The sequence below is a fragment of the Schistocerca serialis genome, chromosome 4, assembly GCF_023864345.2.
Source record: "Schistocerca serialis cubense isolate TAMUIC-IGC-003099 chromosome 4, iqSchSeri2.2, whole genome shotgun sequence".
NCBI classification, from domain to species: domain Eukaryota; kingdom Metazoa; phylum Arthropoda; class Insecta; order Orthoptera; family Acrididae; genus Schistocerca; species Schistocerca serialis.
Window position 1 is genome coordinate 245,194,413 of NC_064641.1, and position 18,349 is coordinate 245,212,761.

Here is an 18,349-nt window from a genome sequence, read left to right on the forward strand (position 1 = left end):
ATAGACTGTGGTATACCGTAGTAGATGTGCAGCGTGCACAGATGAATATACAATGAAAAAGGTGATGACAAAAAATAGAACCAGAGAGGACTGAAACGTTCTTTATTAGTCCTATTCCTTAATTTACAAGCAACTAAAGTTGGCGATGTATTGCTCCAGTTTTAATTCTACTAACTGTTTAAAATAACTATGGTAGAATTTTTAAGCGTAAACCTGGTATTAAAATAAGCACGCTCATTTTCGTTTCTCGTACATTCGAAGTCAAACTTTTGCAGCTACAGTTGGTACGCGGAGATTTGCGTCATAGCTTTGTTTAGCATATTGGCATCATTGTTTGTTGCGACAGTCTTTTGTAAAATATGCGGTGAAGTAGTGTGGTAGTATGTGCGTAGTATGGCAGTAAATAGTAATTAAAGGTTCGTAATCAGTAATAACTAGTTGATATCATTATCTAATAGCGTTGAATGCTTTAAATGAACCAATTTGTGATACGTGTTTCGTCATACCGGAGAGACCGGAACACGAATGTGATCAGCTGTTGTGCGCAGTCTCGTATCGAAGTTCCGTACTGCGAAAAAAAGGAATATAAAAATTTAAGACTGTGACATAATTGTTCAATCGTTCATGAACATTTAATAGTGTAGAAGGCTTCAAACCGTAAGCCACACTGGCCGGAGTGCCTCCTCCCTGAAGAAATTGCCCGTGTTTTTAACTCTGGTTCGTAGTAATGAAGTTTCAAAATAAAAAGCCCCTTGTTTTGAAAATGTAAGGAAATGTAAATGAATGACAAATTACCTCAAGTGAAATGCTGAGTATGTCAGAAAAATTGGGAACTTAAGAAAGCCACCACTTTACGTAGAAGGTGCATTGCAGTGTGCTATTCTTAGATACCGGTGCATTTGATGTGAAAATTTACTTCGTTGTGTTACTGTAAATTTTCACAGAGGGGAAGTAAATAATTGTCCTTACAAATCCTTCCAGATGGAGCGAAGTCATACGCATAATGATGATGCAATTAAAAAGAGCCCTGATAACAATTATACAATATGTGCAGATATTAGTTTAAATTGATAGAAAAATGTTGAAACAAAAAAATAATGCAATTAAATGTTACTGGCTGTTCCATCACTGCGAGTTTTAGTCATAGAAAATATCAAAGTTCCCTAATATTTAACATAGGCTAGATAAGTTAAATTCAAAATACTTCATAGTAGCTTGAAGCAGATTAATTTTGCCCCTCCTCAGAAGTTACTACAGCTTTTGACTTGTGACCACACCCAATTCTTTTTAATTGTTTGTTTTCATTGCGTTATGAAAAAAAATTATATAGCATTATCAAGTAATCCATTGACAAATAAACAATGAAATCAGACAAAGCTGATAGTAGTGTGATACATGTGTGGTGATGAAAAGCACAAGAATCATTTGAATTGACTGACATCAGTAGAGTTGAATCGTAATACTCAGTCAAATGAGCTTATTGTGAATTTAGTGAGGTAGTGTGGTGTAGAACAACTCTTGAAATGAAATTTTTGTGGGGTTGTAGATCAGTTAGTGAAGTAATACTATAGCTATCTGCATGTGTGGTATCGTACCAGCCATTATTGTGACTGATGCTTTGATTTTTCCCATTATCTAATAATTGTTTTCAGAAGCGATGATGGAAAATCATTCATCTTGCTTTTTAAAACTGTGGTGTTCTGTTCTATATTTCTACCAGAACATGTTTTATGTGCCTCTGTGGCAACATCAGATATATTGGTGCTGCATTTATTTAATATCTGATATTTGAAACCCTGACCAGTTATGTTGTGATCCAAAAGTACACCATACATAAAGGCTTGTAGTCTTTGCATATGATTTGGCTAAATTGGTTCATACCAAAAGCAAGCAAAATATGTAATGTAATCAGTGTGCATTGCTAGATAAACTGACAATGTAGCATTCTTGTGATATATTTTGCCAATTATACAGAATGGCAAATGAAAGAAGTTTCTGTGGTGAAAACTTTGAACTATGTTCTACGCTGGCATATCTTTTGATACCACAGCTAAAGGAATGATTATGGTAAGACATTATTACTAAACGATGGATCAAAAGTTGCCATGTAATAAACATTTCCAGTATTTTCTGAAATAGAGTCAGCCTAACATATGGCTGTGTAGTGTAATTTGGAATGTGTGTAACTCGCATAAACACAAAAGATTTTGGCAGCAGTCTCTGTTTGTAAAATTTTTTTATATTCAGGCCACTCGATGTTGAAGCCAAAACTAAAGATTCTGAAGATCTTAACCATATTAATCATCAGAGGATACTTGCTTGCCAGGACCAATGTCTGTCTCTTACATAGTAATTCCTTTCACAGTGTTGGTGGAGCGATATCACCTAGGATGGGATTTGCGTGCACAAATATGAGAAATGAACTGAAAGAAGGGAAAGTAGAGACACCAGCTGTATGTCCTCAGGTCAGAATCAGGTGTCAGAGGAGAATGGCAGACAGCTCCATAATTCGTACCCACTATAAGAACTACCGATTTGAGCTGTAAAGGGTAAGAAAGGTGTCGGGGTAGTCGTGTATTGTGAGCTGTATACATACTGCAGGTATCTTTGTGCAACACCATAAATTGTGTGTAGTGTGCAATTAAGACTTGTTTGTAAGTATTACATTGCAGCTAGTTACTTACAAGTAGTGATATTTATGCAGATAATGTGAGCCAATATCAACAATGTTTTAAACAAGATGGTGTCTGCAGACTACGCTCCATTAACAGTTCCCCCATTTCATATCCACAGAGACTAGTGCACACACCACTCAGTGGTAAGGACTTGTCAGACAACTTATAATCCCATTTTCTGTTTATTGTTGTTAGTAATAAGTGTTGATGATGGTTGTGATGTATTTCTATATGATGAAATATGACTGAATGCTTCGACAAGCTTAGTTTCACCAAAATGTAATACCCATACCCTTTTGTCCGGCATCATTCCACATCAAATCACACAGGTCATGTCACCCATCATCTCAAATTTTCATGAAACTTTGCATATTTGCTTATTCTTAGAATATAAGAATTTGTGTAAAATCTTTTTGCTCTTTTGAGTTGGAATCTTTTTCAGAAGTTAAGAGAAGCACATACATAACAGACATGTATTTATTTAAGCAGTAATTAAAGATACAAAGAACAGTTCTAGGCGCTTCAGTCTGGAACCGCATGACCGCTACGGTCGCAGGTTCGAATCCTGCCTCGGGCATGGATATGTGTGATGTCCTTAGGTTGGTTAGGTTTAAGTAGTTGTAAGTTCTAGGGGACTGATGACCACAGATGTTAAGTCCCATAGTGCTCAGAGCCATTTGAACCATTTTTTGAGCAGTACAAAAAATTTAATGTGTGTCACTTTCCAATTTCCAGAAGAGTACACATGCATTGAAAAATACTTAGGCCTAGATCACGTTTCTCCAACATGGTGGGAACTTATAATTGCAATAAAATAAAATTATTATTGGGTTTTCTATGAACGGACACACACACAAATCTGAAATCACAATACTGCGTGTTGTGATGGAAAAAAAAAAAAAAAAAAGAAAATTCTAAGTAAGATCTTCCATACCCGACATCCACTACTTCAGATTTTCACAAAACTTTTTCTACTTGTTACTTTCTGCATGGCAGTAATCAGTGCAAAATTTCTCCACATACTTCATGTAGTTGAGCGGGAAAAAGTGGAAATTTTTTACAAACGAAAATGCCAAACTGATGTTGATCATTTGGATTGCATTACTTCAGGCAATAATAATAACAACAGAAAGAACCTTATTTTCAACACATTACTGCCATATTTACTCAAATGTCACGGAAAGGATGTATGTTTATTGGAAAAAATTAATAATTATACTTGATTTACGGAAATATAGAAAATCAACTTAAGCTGTTGTGGTCCAAACAGCGATTTTTAAATATGTAAAACACTTTCACAGCTCATATAAGTTTTATTTTTATCAAAACTCTGTTATTATTTTCAAAAAAGGAAAAAAAGAAGCAGCACCTTGAGTCCTGATAGATATTGGATATTCATTTAACATGTCATGTCATTGATCAGAAGTTCATTCAAATCAGATAATGTAGGCTGCCTCATGAAAGTACAGAGCCAAAAGTTATAAATTTAATTGAAACATTTTCATCACATGGGTTAACTTTTTTTAGGGTGTCAAATCAGCATCTTTAAAAAACAATTAATCTAGCTACACCAATGTTAATTTAAAATATGTATGTTCAGCAGTGAAGATCCCAGAAATTATCAATGAAACTTCTTAAGAGGGAAATACGGAAGCGTCCGATCCCACCCGTCTGCTTTGACCCATGACGTCACAAATATGGCGGAAACAAAAACACACACACACACTTTCCACAAGAAGCCTAATGACACTAACGGGACAAGCGCGGGAAATGGGGTGTTTTGGGTGGGGGGCAAACTAAATATAGACTCCTTGCGTAGCTCCAACGTGTAAGTGAAGACAGCCATGCATGAATATACCCACCCACCTCCCCAGGGGTCGTAACCCCTGCAACCCATAGAAGATAAAGATGCTTCAGTAACTGATTAGTGTTTTTTGTCTTTTTTAAAAAAAAATCTCACGGGATAGAACGAACAGATCAGAAAGATAAATATAATAAACTAAAACAGAAATTCGAGGAAACAGATAATTAAAATAAGTAATAAGTGTTTTTAAATTAAAAAAAAAAAAAAATCTCACGAGATAGAACAAACAGATCAGAAAAGTAAATAAAATAAGATAAAACAGAACTGGAGACAGCCACACTCAAACCAAAGTCCGCGCCGTCATGATGTCACACACGACAACACCCTTACGCCACGGGTCAAAGCCGACGCGTGGGATCGGACGCTTCTGTCGACCCCTTAAGAGAATCTCTGTTTTTAATTCACTGTGACAAATTATATTCTGTTAACTTCACATCTTTTTCATAAAGTAGCCTAATACATTCTGCCTAATGATGTAGATTTTGATATTCCAACAGCACATAAAATGTTTTGCAAAGGCACAAAACAAGAGTCTTCTTTCTGAGGCCAAAAGAATGACACTGCTGCTCCAGGCACGTGGAGAAAAAGTAGTTTGTCTCCCTCCTTCACCACATACATTTCTGATGAAGGCAAAGGACCACCAGTCATCATATAGAGCTGCAACAAAAGAATTTTGCTGAGGACGAATGCATCTCCATTGTGAGGCATTTTCATTGAATGAAAAAATCAGGGAAGGCTTTTCGGAAGAATTTACTCTTCTAATCTCTAAAGAATCACAAGAAATTGGTTTGTAATGGTGAAAATAATTCATACCAGGTATTGTGCAGCTGTCAAAAATCTCTTCTCGAGGTTCTTGCGTAGGAAATCCACATTGACTTTCTCTAAGAAGTGAAAAAAACATTTGTCAACATAGCTCTGCAGAGAGCATAAACACCAGATGCAGTTGTTATTTGTGCATCATCCACTAGTTGAAGACTAGCCCTTCTCAGTATATGTTTTATAGTTCCTCCCAAACAACAGCACATAGATTTACTGTGTCTAGTAGCAAAAAAGGAATGCTCACATCAATAGAAAAATCATTTTTGTGCTCACACAAGTTTTTAGCTTTTCCTATTCCTTATATTGTACAGCACATCCAACAGTGAAATAATGCACTTTCTTCACTTGTTGGTAATGCTCTGCCACCCATTTAACCATTTCTTTCTGGACAGCCTTTACAAATCCTACGTCTTGTTCCATATCATCACTTAAAAAGCAGTGGTTCACCATTATCAATTTACTTTCTTCATTTACACATACACGGGGGGGTTAGAATAGGCCTAGGGTATTCCTGCCTGTCGTAAGAGGCGACTAAAAGGAGTCTCTCACATTTCAGCCTTTGTGATAGGGTTTGACCTCCATACTTCAAGATTTTTCCATAGAGTGAGCTAATTGGGGATTAGCGCCTTAAATGGTGCATTGTGTCCATTGTGCATTGAGATCTTTAGCCCACTTTCTCGTCGTCGCATTGCAGTCCCACCCATTCTCCATCTCTTGGGCAAGGGCACCTTCCCGGGTGCATTTTCCAGCATGCAGTGTCACTTTCTGTGCCGACAATGACCATGAACTTCTTTGCACATCATATCCAGCATGGTAGCCAGTCTGTTGTGGTGGGGCCACCACGTACCCTGTTGGTTGCAGCCCCTTGACAACATAGGGATGGCTCTGCTGATGCCTGCATCGTGAACTCCCCACATATGCCAAGGAGTAAATGCCCATCACCCTGGGGCATCGGGACTCCCAGTACTGGCCATCCTGCCAGGTGGCCTTGGCTGCAGCTGGGTGGCACACGTGGGGAGCGCCTTTGGTCATAGTAGGTGACATGAGGGTGGATGATAGCAATGAAGTGTAGTATGTCATGTCTTGCTGGTGGTCCGCCGTTGGCAGTCTCTAAGTGGGCAAAGTCTAACTTTAATGCTGAGAAATATGACCCCAAGTCGTTCCCCTCCCTGACCACACCATGGGTGGAATGCCAGGCTAAGGATGGCAGTGAAGCTTATTTGCCCCGGTACCTCCTGTATACGAGAGTTGATGGGGACTCTTTCATGTCCATGAAGCCTCAGTTTTTTGTGGAGCATTTGGAGGACAAGTTTGGGGAGGTGGAGGGCTTGTCCAAAATGTGCTCTGCGTGAGTTTTGATAAAAACAGCATCCTCTGCCCAGTCACAGGCATTACTCACTTGTGGCAAGTTGAGGGATGTTTCTGTTACCATCACGCCTCATAAGAGCTTAAATATGGTCCAGGGTATTATATTCCACAGGGACATTCTTTTGCAGTCTGACGACGAGATGCATGCCAATTTAGAGCGGTGAAGTGTTCATTTCATCTGGTGTGTCCATCAGGGTCCGAGGGGTGACCAAGTTGCCACTGGTGCCTTCATCTTGGCCTTTGAGGGTGACACATTGCCCGAGAAGGTGAAGTTGATGGTCTACCACTGTGGCGTCAAGCCATATATCCCTCCTCCAATGCGGTACTTTAAGTGCTAGAAGTTCGGCCATATGTCTTCCTGCTGTACTTCCAGTCCCACCTCTCAATTTTGTGGACATCCATTGCATCCCAATACTCCATGTGCCCTGTCTCCCATCTGTGTCAATTGTGGAGAGCATCATTCATCTTGCTCACCAGACTGCAGGATTTTACAGAAAGAGAGTAAAATGATGGAATATAAGACCCTGGGCTGACTGAACTACACTGAGACTAAGAGGAAATTTGAGCACCTACATCTTGTGGCTACACCCAATCAGTTCCTCAAATTCCTGTCGTCTCTCAGAACTGGGAGACTACACCTGTCCCTATTTTGGTGGGGGGCACTTTCCTACTTGTTGCTCCTGCACCACCTACTACTTCGGGAGCAACCCCCCCCCCCTCCCCCTCCCCCAAACTATTGGGGATTTCAGTCCCCACTTCTGAGCCAGAGAAGTGTAAGCCTTCTTCGGCTCCTCTCACTATGAAGGGGCACTTGGGTCACTCCCTTCTTAGGTTTCTGTTTGTGGAAAAGATGACACCCGCCAGTGGCTGAAGAGCCCACAAAAGCAGCTGGTCGTAGGGCTTCACGCCCATCCTCAGCCCTGGAGACTGATTCGGTGAGGTCCTCTCAGCCTGGGAAACCCAAGTCCACCTTGTTTAGAGCCCATCTGGTCAGATGTCCGTGGGCCTGATGGCGGGGCAGTGATAGGAAGATGGGGAAGTGGTCACTACCACACAGGTCATCACGGGTTCTCCAGTGGATAGATGGGAGAAGACCTGGGCTGGAAATTAATAAATCAATGGCCGAGTAACTACCTCAAGCCACACCGAAATGTATGGCGGCCCCAGTATTTAAGAGGCAGAGGTCGAACTGAGACAGTGAAGTTTCGACATCTCTGCCTCGGCCAGTAAGCACAGTGTCATTGCACAAGGGGTTATGGGCATTAAAATCTCCCGAAAGTAGGAAAGGTTTAGGGAGTTGACCAATCAGTACAGCTAATACATTCCGGGATACTGCACTGTCTGGAGGAAGGTATACATTGCGGACAGTTATTTCCTGTGTCAGCCGTATTCTGACAGTCACAGCTTCAAGAGGGGTTTGAAGGGGCACCGTCTCACTACAGACTGAGTTTAGGACATAAACACAAACTTCACCTTACACTCGATTACAGTCACTACAGGTCCTGTACTATCCCTTATAGCCGCAGAGGGCAGGGGTCTGCACTGCCGGGAACCAAGGTTTCCTGGAGGGCAATGCAGAAAGCAGGTGTAATGCTCAACAGTTGCTGTAGCTCAGCCAGATGGTGGAAAAAACAGTTGCAATTCCACTGGAGGATGACATCATCATGAGACTGGGAAGGCATGGAACATTCAATGAGGCCGTTTACGCCTCAGGGTCACCTGCTGCCACCAATTTTTTGCCTGAGCAGTCTATATCCATCGTATCTGAGGGTCCGGCGAGATCCAGATCCTCAGCGGATGCCAAAATCGCCACCCCATCCTCAGACGCAGAGCTTGTAGGTAGCGGTGGTGTGGGTGCCACCGCATGTTGCTTGTTCTTAGGGGCCTTCTATTTCAATTTTAGATATCACCGTTGACTCTCTCCCACTTGTTTGAGCAGGTGACTACCACAATCGTATCTACGGCAGAAAATGTGATCCCTCGCTCTTTAGTGTGCCCTGGTGAAAGATAGTCCCTTGGTGGTTGCCGGAAGTCGCTGAGCCAATTACAGAGGGTCGGCGAGCTCTATAGCGATGTAAGTGACACCCTTCTCTAGAGCATCTGATAGCCTTTAAGTGGCTCTGTGCCTGTGTACGCCAGCTTATAAAATGACAGAAACAGGAGTGTTGGGAGAGGTACGTGTCGACCATTGGGTGCCATACGTCCCTTCCCAAGTCTGGACGAAGATCAGACATCTTTTTGGGTACCAGATCCCAACAAGTGTCCCTGGTGTTACCATCAATGGCGGGCTATGTACTGATGCAAATGCGATTGCTGAACACTATGCTCAAGCCTCTGCGTCAGAGAACTTTCCCCCCCCCACCCCCCACCCCCACCCTCCCAGCCTTTCGCACCGTCAAACGGTGGATTGAAAGGAAAGTCCTCTCGTTCACTACATGCCACAGTGAACCCTATTTTGAGTTGTCAGTCTCATTCATTTTATTCTCACACTTGTGGCATTGTTTTAATTCGGAACAAGGAACTGATGATCTTATAGTTTGGGCCCTTCCCTCCTCTTTTAATCCAACCAACCAAGTTGGTGCTTCCCATAATTCCCCCTGTATTCAGGAGAATGGTGTTCCGCAGGGCTCTGTATTGTATGTATCTCTGTTTTTAGTGGCCATTAACGGCCTAGCAGCAGCTGTAGGGCTGTCAGTCTCCCCTTCTGCATTTCGTATTGCTCCCCCAGTACTGGTGTAAATGAGCGGCATGTGCAGGGAGTCATTCACAAGGTGCAGTCATGGGCTCTAGCCCACGGCTTCCGGTTTTTGGCCATGAAGTCGTCTGTCATGCGCTTCTGTCGACGGCGTACCGTTCATCCGGAACCAGAACGTTATTTCAGTGATGATCCACACACTGTAGTGGAGACGTATCGATTCTTAGGACTGGTTTTTGATGCCCAATTGACTTGGCTACCTCACCTTTGTCAGCTTAAGCGGGAGTGCTGACAGCACCTCAATGCTCTCTGCTGCCTGAGCAACACCAACTGGGGTGCAGATCGCTCTACGCTGCTAAAGCTCTACAGAGCCCTTGTTCAGTCCCGCATTGACTATGGGAGTCTGGTTTACAGTTCGACAGCACCTTCAGAATTGTGTTTATTTGACTCAGTGCACTACTGTGGCGTTCGCCTAGGGACGGGAGCTTTTAGAACGAGTTCGGTGACCAGCATCCTGGTGGAGTCTATAGTCCCTCCATTGTGGATCTGACATGCACAACTGCTAGCCAGTTATGTTGCACACATTCGTAGTTCTCTTGAGCATCTCTCTACCATCTCTGCTTGAGGTCCATTCACATATACCTCCATGGTGTACACCCGGGCTGAAGCTTCATCTGGACCTTTTGCGCGGCTCTAAGGACTCCGTTAACCCTGCCACTCTATGCTGTCACTTCCTCTCGATTCGTGACGTGTTCTGGGTCTCTGAAGTTGTTTACACCAATGGCTCAATAGCTGATGGTAGGCTAATGTTGGCTTCCCCTATGTCCATAGAGGCCATTTTGAACAGCAGTCCGCCCCCGGTGGCTGAGTGGTCAGCGTGACAGACTGTCAATCCTAAGGGCCCGGGTTCGATTCCCGGCTGGGTCGGAGATCTTCTCTGCTCAGGGACTGGGTGTTGTGTTGTCCTAATCATCATCATTTCATCACCCTCGACACGCAGGTCACTGAAGTGGCGTCAAATTGAAAGACCTGTACCAGGCGAACGGTCTACCTGACGGGAGGCCCTAGCCACACGACATTTAATTTTTTTTTTGAACAGCATTCCTTACATGCTGGTTGCAGTGTATTTACTGCAGAGCTTGTGGCCATATCTCATGTACTTCAGTATATCCATTCCTGTTCTGGTGAGTTGTTTCTTCTGTGTTCTGACACCCTGAGCAGCTTACAAGCTACCAACCAGTGCTACCCTCACCATCCTTTGGTAGCGAACATCCAGGAGTCCATCTCTGCCCTGGAAGGGTCCAGTGGTTCAGTGGTATTTGTGTGGACCCCAGGGACATGTTGGCATCCCAGGCAACGAACTTGCTGACAGGCTGGCCAAACAGGCTATGCGGAAACCGCTCCTGGAGATGGGCATCTCTGAAACTAACCTGCGTTCTGTTTTACGCCGCAAGGTTTTTTCAGCTTTTGGAGACAGAGCAGCATAACAGCTTGCACAACAAACTGCGTGTCATTAAGGAGACTCCAAATGTGTGGAAGTCTTCCCTGCAAGCTTCTCACAGGAAATCAGTTGTCCTGTGTCGGCTTCACATTGGCCATACGTGGCTCGCACATGGTTACCTCCTCCGTTGCGAGGACCCACCTCAATGTCGCTGTGGCTCCCAAATGACAGTCGTCCACCTCTTGCTGGACTGCCCACTTTTAGCTGCTCCGTGGCATACTTTTGACTTTCCCAGTACCCTACCTTCGTTGCTGGGCAACACTGCCTCAACAGCAGCTTTAGTTTTACATTTTATTTGTGAGGGTGGGTTTTATCATTTGATCTGAGTTTTAGTGCATGTGCTTTGTCCCTCGATGTCTTCCACCCTAGGGCTTTTAGGGTGGAGGTTTTAATGTGTTGCAGAGTGGCAGGCTTCACCTTTATTATTCTCATGGTCAGCCAGCCATGGTAATCTGCTCTCTTGTTTTTTGTCTCTCCTCCCTGTTTCTAGCTTCTTCTTGTGCTTTTTGTGTCCTGTTTTGTCCATTGTAATGTTTGTTGTCCTGTCGTTTTTCTGGTCCTTCCTTTCTCCTGTTATTGTGCCGTACATCTTCTTTGCATTCTTCCTTCCTTTGGGTAATTGTTCTACTGGGAACAAGGGACTGATGACCTTGCAGTTTGGTCTCCCCTCCCTCCCCCTCCTCCCTTTGAACCAACCAACCACACACGGGATGGATTTTACAGCTGCTTCTTTTCCAGCATTTCGTTTTGAATTACAAAACTAGATTTCAGCAAAGTCCATTAACATAATTGCTTTTTCAGGGGTTAGATTTTCTTTCAATTTTTTCAATGATTTTGACTGACACTTAGTAGATATATATGAGTGTGGTTTAAGTGCCTGTAGTTTTGCTACCACCAAGTGTATGTATTCACTAACAGTTGCAAACTGGTTTACCAGTTATGCCGAATCTGTGTTTATCTACTGGCTGAACTCAATTTCATCACCAGCATTTTTGTAAGCTAATTTCTGTTTCAATAATTCTGACAGTTTGTCACCATTGGGACAGTTATCAGTCATTAAGTATGCAGTCATAGTTTTCAGAGTCACATACAAGAAATGTTATAAGTTCTTTGTATGTTTCTGTAATATGTTCCATATCCAAAGCAGTTTTAAATTTTGGTGGATACCCCCCCCCCCCCCCCCCACACACACACACACACACACTCACATACTCTCTCTCTCACACTCACACACACTGAATGAGTGCCGGCAGGGCCAGCTAAAATACACCAATTAGGGCGCTATATTTGGATTGTCCCATTTAAAGCAAGAGTAGTTCTCTTAAGTTGCAAAGAATGAGTCTTTTTTGCATATACGGCTTCTTCTGAATACTAACTTTGTCTTTTAGTTCTGGTAACATTTGACTATATTCATCATTTCGGTAGAAATCGGTGGCAATCTTTACCATTCCATCAGCAATAACTTTCCATCTTTTTGGTTTTGGAACTGATAAAATACCCATTTCTGTTTTGAGTTTCCTTGCTTGTCGAACCACATACTCACTAACACTGAATTCTGCCTCTTTTTTTTCCCCCCCAAAGGGGGTGGAACTAAAGTTAAAACTATCAGAATCTTCAATACTGCAATCTAATACCCGGCACATTTTTCTTTCCAAAACATGCTTCACTTTTTCTAGCTTCTTTTTGCCTTGCTGTGAGTTGTGATGGGAGAGCATCCCAAGTCATGTACAGTTTTATTTGGATCCTCAATACTTTGACTTTTTGTACTGATTCACAATATGTTACCTCAAGGTCATATGCCTCACTTTCATTTCAATCACTTATGTCAGTTTTCTGTTCACAAATCTTAAGCCATGTTTTGCACAGTTTTTGGCCTGATTTTTGCATAGATTCTTATAGCACTTCTGTGTTTTTTGGAAGAGTCACAACAAGTTCTTTGACTTCCATAAACTTTTAAGTAATGGTATGTGTGATGTCCACATACTGTAGCACTTTCTTGATCTTGTCGAAAGCTTATATAGGATTGCAGAAATATCAAATCTCATTGGTCTACACTCAGCTCTTCAATTTTTTGTAGCATTTTTACTAAGATATAGATTGTCAAGTGACATGGTGCTTTTAGTAATGTTCCAGCAGTGCATGAATTCACATTTTCCATTGCTATTAATAGACCACTAATTGATTTAAAATGTACATTGTACAAGTTGAATTATAGGGCCACACAACAAACAGGTGTGATCTGTCTCACAGAATGACAAAGAACAACTGAGGCCAGATAGACTAATTGTTGCATGCCAGTTATTCTCAACAGAGAATTTCAGCAATTGTTGCATTGTTTTCGTTCCTATAAAGATTTCAAACAAGCTACTGCTGTCCAAGAACACTTTTTTAAATGACTGTGAGCAGGTGATCAGTAGAACACGTAACTCTTTAATATATTCTTTAAAAAATTACTGAACTAGTCAAATGAAAGGAAATAGTTTTACACACTGAAAGTTAACATGCCTGTCTAGAATGAGTTATATTTAAATATGCTAATTTGATACCCTTGCGTCTAAGGCATTGGGAAAGTGAGTGGATGAACATACTTAAAATGATCCTTTTCAATCACAGCAAAAAGTATTTTGATTTCAGATGTGTGTGTCAATTGGCAGAAGACCCATTAAAATTTTTAGACACTGGACTCGCATTCGGGAGGACGACGGTTCAATCCCGCGTCCGGCCATCCTGATTTGGGTTTTCCGTGATTTCCCTAAATCACTCCAGGCAAATGCCGGGATGGTTCCTCTGAAAGGGCACGGCCGACTTCCTTCCCAATCCTTCCATAATCCGATGAGACCGATGACCACGCTGTCTGGTCTCCTTCCCCAAACCAACCAACCAACCCATTAAAATTTTTATTTTTTTTAGAAAGCTTACAATCTAGGGGATTATTTAAGACCAAAATCAGGTTCCCAGCAGGTTGGAGAAATGTGATATAAGCATTTTTTCACATCCTCGCAGTTTTTGTAAAATCAAAAATTGACATGCTTTAATATTTTTTTTAAATTTTCTTTGTAACTTTACTGCTTTAGTAACTGGATATCTGTTAACTATGTCTTACTTCAGAAAAAATTCCAAATCAAGAGCTTCATAAACACCAGAGTTAAGGGCACTTATGTAGGTAAGTACCATTTTGCATTGACATTCTTGCAGAGCCCAGTTATCAGAATATCACTGAGACCAAAAAGATTTTGCAGAGATTTCTACATTATAAGTATAAGTAAATGTGCAAAGTTTTGTGAAAATCTGAGATACAGGTTTACAAATCCTTGAATTATTGCGTGTTTTGACATAGAATGGCCCTCTGTGCTGTAACATATAACTGTACTGATACATGAGGATAATCTTCCAGATAGCAACAAAACTTCGTGGCGTTTCCCTAGGTGGTAATCTACTGCTGTCGCTGCTAAATTTTTAGAAACTTCCATGATTCCAAATTTTAATTACAGTTTTGGATGATGTGCAGCTGTTGGCAGTGGCAGCACTGTCATTGTCAGCAGTCCAAAGACTGATTTGATGCTGTTCTCCTAGCCAGTCCATCCTGTGCAAGCCTATATATCTCTGTCTAACTACCATGACCTACATTTGAACCTACTTGACTAGGCCTAAGCCTTGCTCCCAACAGTCAACAGTTAGTTTCTACCCTTCATCCCCAATACACCTCCCCCTCCCCTCCCCCCCCCCTCCCCCCCCCCCCCCCCAATACCAGATTGCCCATTCCTTTATGCCACTGCAAGATTTGTTGTGTCAACTGACTACTTTTAATCATTCCATAATTTTCTTTTCTCCCCAATTCAGACAGTGCTTTCTCATTAGATTTCTGACCTACCCACTTAATCTTAAGAATTTTTCTGTGGCACCACATTTCAGAAGTATCTATTCTTTTCTTTTATCATTAACATTCCACTTTCGTTCTAGGCTGTACTGCAGACAAATATCTTTAGAAATGACTTGCTAACTTATAAATTTATGTTCAGTGCTAACAAATTTCTCTTCTGTAGAAATCTACAGAAGCTATATATCTTTGTTTGCCTTTTCCCAGTTTATATTATAAGGTAAGTCGCAGGGTAAGTACTGCCTCCTTCATTTCTACAAAGTCCAAATCTGAGGTCGGCTTCTACCAGTATTCCAGTCTCCTGTCATTAATTTGTGTTAGTGATTTGCTTTCATGGTTTATTAAACTGATAGTTAAGTATGTAATATTTGCGTCTGTCGGCATTAGTCTTCTTTGGATATTGAATTATTCCATTCCTCTTGAAGTCTAACAAGGGGAGGCCGCCAATTGTGAAACTCAGATTCGATTCATACTGCGCATAATAAAAGCCCATGGCCAGAGGTGTAATGTGGCAAAGCACCAAGATGCACTTCTCAGCCATTGTCGAGAAAATCGAGTTAAAAGAAACCGTTGCGGTGAAATACTCTCTACGATTAATAATCCCCCCAGGGGGTCCACAACTCTTTTGTGGATACGTGCGTGGCGAGCACGGGGCCCCGAGCCATTGCAGCCTTCTTTCTCTCCCGGGCTGCATTTCCTTTCCCTTCCCCTCCTTTCCCCTCCAAGCTCCTTTCCCCTCGCCCTCTCCTCTCCCTCTATTGGTGTCCTTGTTTATGTTGGCCCCGCTATCCTCTTGGTTCTGTTGGTTTTACACTCCGGCTTTGTTGCGTAATCGTCTCCTCCTTTTGGCATTCCTTGGTCCCCCTCTGGGGTTTGACCTCCATTACAAAATTTCTCCTCCGTAGTGTGAGCCATTTGGGGAAGAGCACCTTACCTAGTGTCTCCGACGTGCGCCCTCCTAGTACATTCCACCTTTTCTTTCACGTCGTTTGATGCTAGGGTGCATAGCCAGCACGGTAGCCAGCCCGTGTGGTGGGGTCGCTATGTACCCTTTTGGTTGAGCCCCCTGAACACACAGGGATCACACTTCTGATACCTGAGCTGTGACCTCCTCATGCATGCCTTGGAGTGGTTACTCGTCATCCTGGAGCATCGGAACTCCCGGCAATGGCCGCCGTGCCAGACGGCCCTTGCTGTGGCTGGGTGGCGCCCGTGAGGAGAGCCCCTGATCGGAGTGGGTGGTATCAGGGCGGACGCTATGCAGATGAAACGCATACGGGTCCAAAACTCTGGCCGTTCTTCTGCGGCCGTCTCTCTGCGTGGTACTGATTCCTCAAGTGCTGCTTCTCTTGCCCCTTCTGCCTTCCCTTCCATGGCTACCCCCTGGGAAGAGGGTCAGGCCCGTCGTCTAGGGGCAAAACCTTTCCCCCGTTATCTAGTTTGCACCAGGACTGATGGGGATACTTTCACCAGTGTCAAGCCTTTATTCTTTGTGGAACACATTGAAGACAAGTTCGGCGAAGTGGACTCCCTGAGCAAGATGCGGTCGGGTTCGTTGCTGATAAAAACCGCTTCAGCTGCCCAATCTGCGGCCCTTTGTGCCTGTACCCATCTTGGCACAATTCCTGTGTCCATTACCCCTCACCAGTCTCTAAATATGGTACAAGGTGTGATTTTTCACAGGGACCTCATCCTTCAAACTGATGAGGAACTTCGGGACAATCTCGGACGGCGGGGTGTTCACTTTGTTCGGCGTGTTCAGAGGGGTCCTAAAGATAATCGTATTGATACTGGTGCCTTTATCCTGGCCTTTGAAGGGGATACCCTTCCTGAGAAAGTTAAGATTATGGTATATCGTTGTGATGTGAAGCCGTACATCCCACCTCCTATGAGGTGTTTTAAGTGCTTGCGTTTTGGCCACATGTCTTCTCGCTGTTCTCAGGACCCTCTCTGTGGTGACTGTGGATGTCCACTCCATGAGGGGAGTCCCTGTGTTCCCCCTCCTGTATGTGTAAATTGTCATGGTAGTCATTCTCCACGTTCACCAGATTGCCCAGTATATAAGAAAGAAAAAAAGATACAGGAGTATAAGTCTCTCGATCGTTTAAGCTACACAGAGGCCCGTAAGAAATATGCACAACTGCACCCTGTGTCCATGACATCTAGTTACGCCTTGGTTATATCTTCACCCCTTCCTCCCCCTTCCTTACCCCCATCCCGGACCCCTCTCCTCCCCCCCTCCCCTGCGGCTCCCACACCTTCTCCTCTGGGCGCTGCTCCCCCTCCCCAGCCGGAGAAGTGTCCCACTCCTTCGGCGTCTGCCGGTCAAGGGCGCCTCTCCAGAGATGCCCCTTCCCCGCACCTTCCAGGTCAAAGGTCTGCTGCCGCGCGGCGACCGCGAGAGCCGCGGGCTGTGGGCCCGCAGGTCACCCGGTCTCTTTCTGTTCCTGATATTGCTGCAGCTGGCTCCTTTATGCCACACAGCCCTCCTCGTCCTCAGCCTGAAAAGAAGAAGAAACATAAGTCCCGGGACAAAGAGCCTCTGGTGTCACCGGAGGTCCCTTCCCCGACTTCAAAACCAGATTCTGACGTGTCGTTCATGGATGTCGCCCCCTCGTTGTCGGTGACGGGTGGGGACCCTGCGGTATGACTGGTTTTAGCATGTTCCGCCCTCATTTAACCCATCATTCTGTGGTTCTCCAATGGAATTGTAATGGCTACTATCGTCACCTTCCGGAATTGAAATCCCTTCTTTCGTCCTACTCTGCAGCTTATGTGGTTCTCCAGGAATCTCATTTTACTGATGCTCAGTCACCGACCCTCCGTGGGTTCCGTGTTTTCTGTCGAAATCGGGTCGGACCCTTGCGGGCTTCTGGTGGCGTTTGTACGTTGGTCCATATAGACATTGCTAGCACGTGGATTCCTCTCCAAACTACATTGGAAGCGGTTGCTGTTAGGATCCACTTAGACCCTGCAGTCACAGTTTGCAATCTTTATCTCCCTCCTGACAGGACACTTACACCTGCTGCCTTAACCACCCTTCTTCAGCAACTTCCTCCTCCCTTCCTCCTCCTTGGGGATTTTAATGCTCATCATCCTTTGTGGGGCAGTGCTCTTCCATCTCGACGAGGTCTTCTTATAGACCAATGTATTGCAGACCACGACCTGTGCCTTCTTAATGATGGCTCCCCTACTCATTTCAGTGCTGGTCATGGTACCTTTTCTGCCATTGATCTTTCTCTTTCTTCTCCCTCTCTCCTCCCTTCATTAAACTGGTCGCCACACGACGACCTTTGTGATAGTGACCATTTCCCGTTGATTATCACGCTCCCTTCCCGCTCCCCGATGGACAGATTACCTCGTTGGTCTTTCCACCGCGCCGATTGGCCTCTATACACTGCACAGGTCGAGTTTTCTCCCTCTTTGTCGGGTTGTATTGATGACGTCCTACGTGACGTGTCTGACGCGATTGTTCGCGCTGCTAACGTTGCTGTCCCGCGCTCATCTGGACCATTTCGTCGCCGGCAAGTCCCGTGGTGGAGTACGGCCA

At 43.7% G+C, this 18,349-nt stretch overlaps 1 protein-coding gene across 8 annotated transcripts in view; it reads left to right on the plus strand.

Annotated features, from left to right (window-relative positions):
- Positions 1 to 305: 305 nt before the first annotated feature.
- The window catches only part of LOC126473643 (transmembrane GTPase Marf), a 180,187-nt gene continuing 162,143 nt past the window's right edge, over positions 306 to 18,349 (plus strand). The window contains exons 1-2 of one of the 8 annotated variants that reach the window (XM_050100834.1): positions 325 to 416; positions 2,366 to 2,601. The gene's annotated coding sequence lies outside the window, so the exon portion shown is untranslated. Of the gene's footprint in view, positions 417 to 2,365; positions 2,602 to 2,725; positions 2,819 to 18,349 lie in introns of those variants that run through there. The other 7 variants (XM_050100837.1, XM_050100843.1, XM_050100836.1 and 4 more) reach the window with 7 other exon arrangements.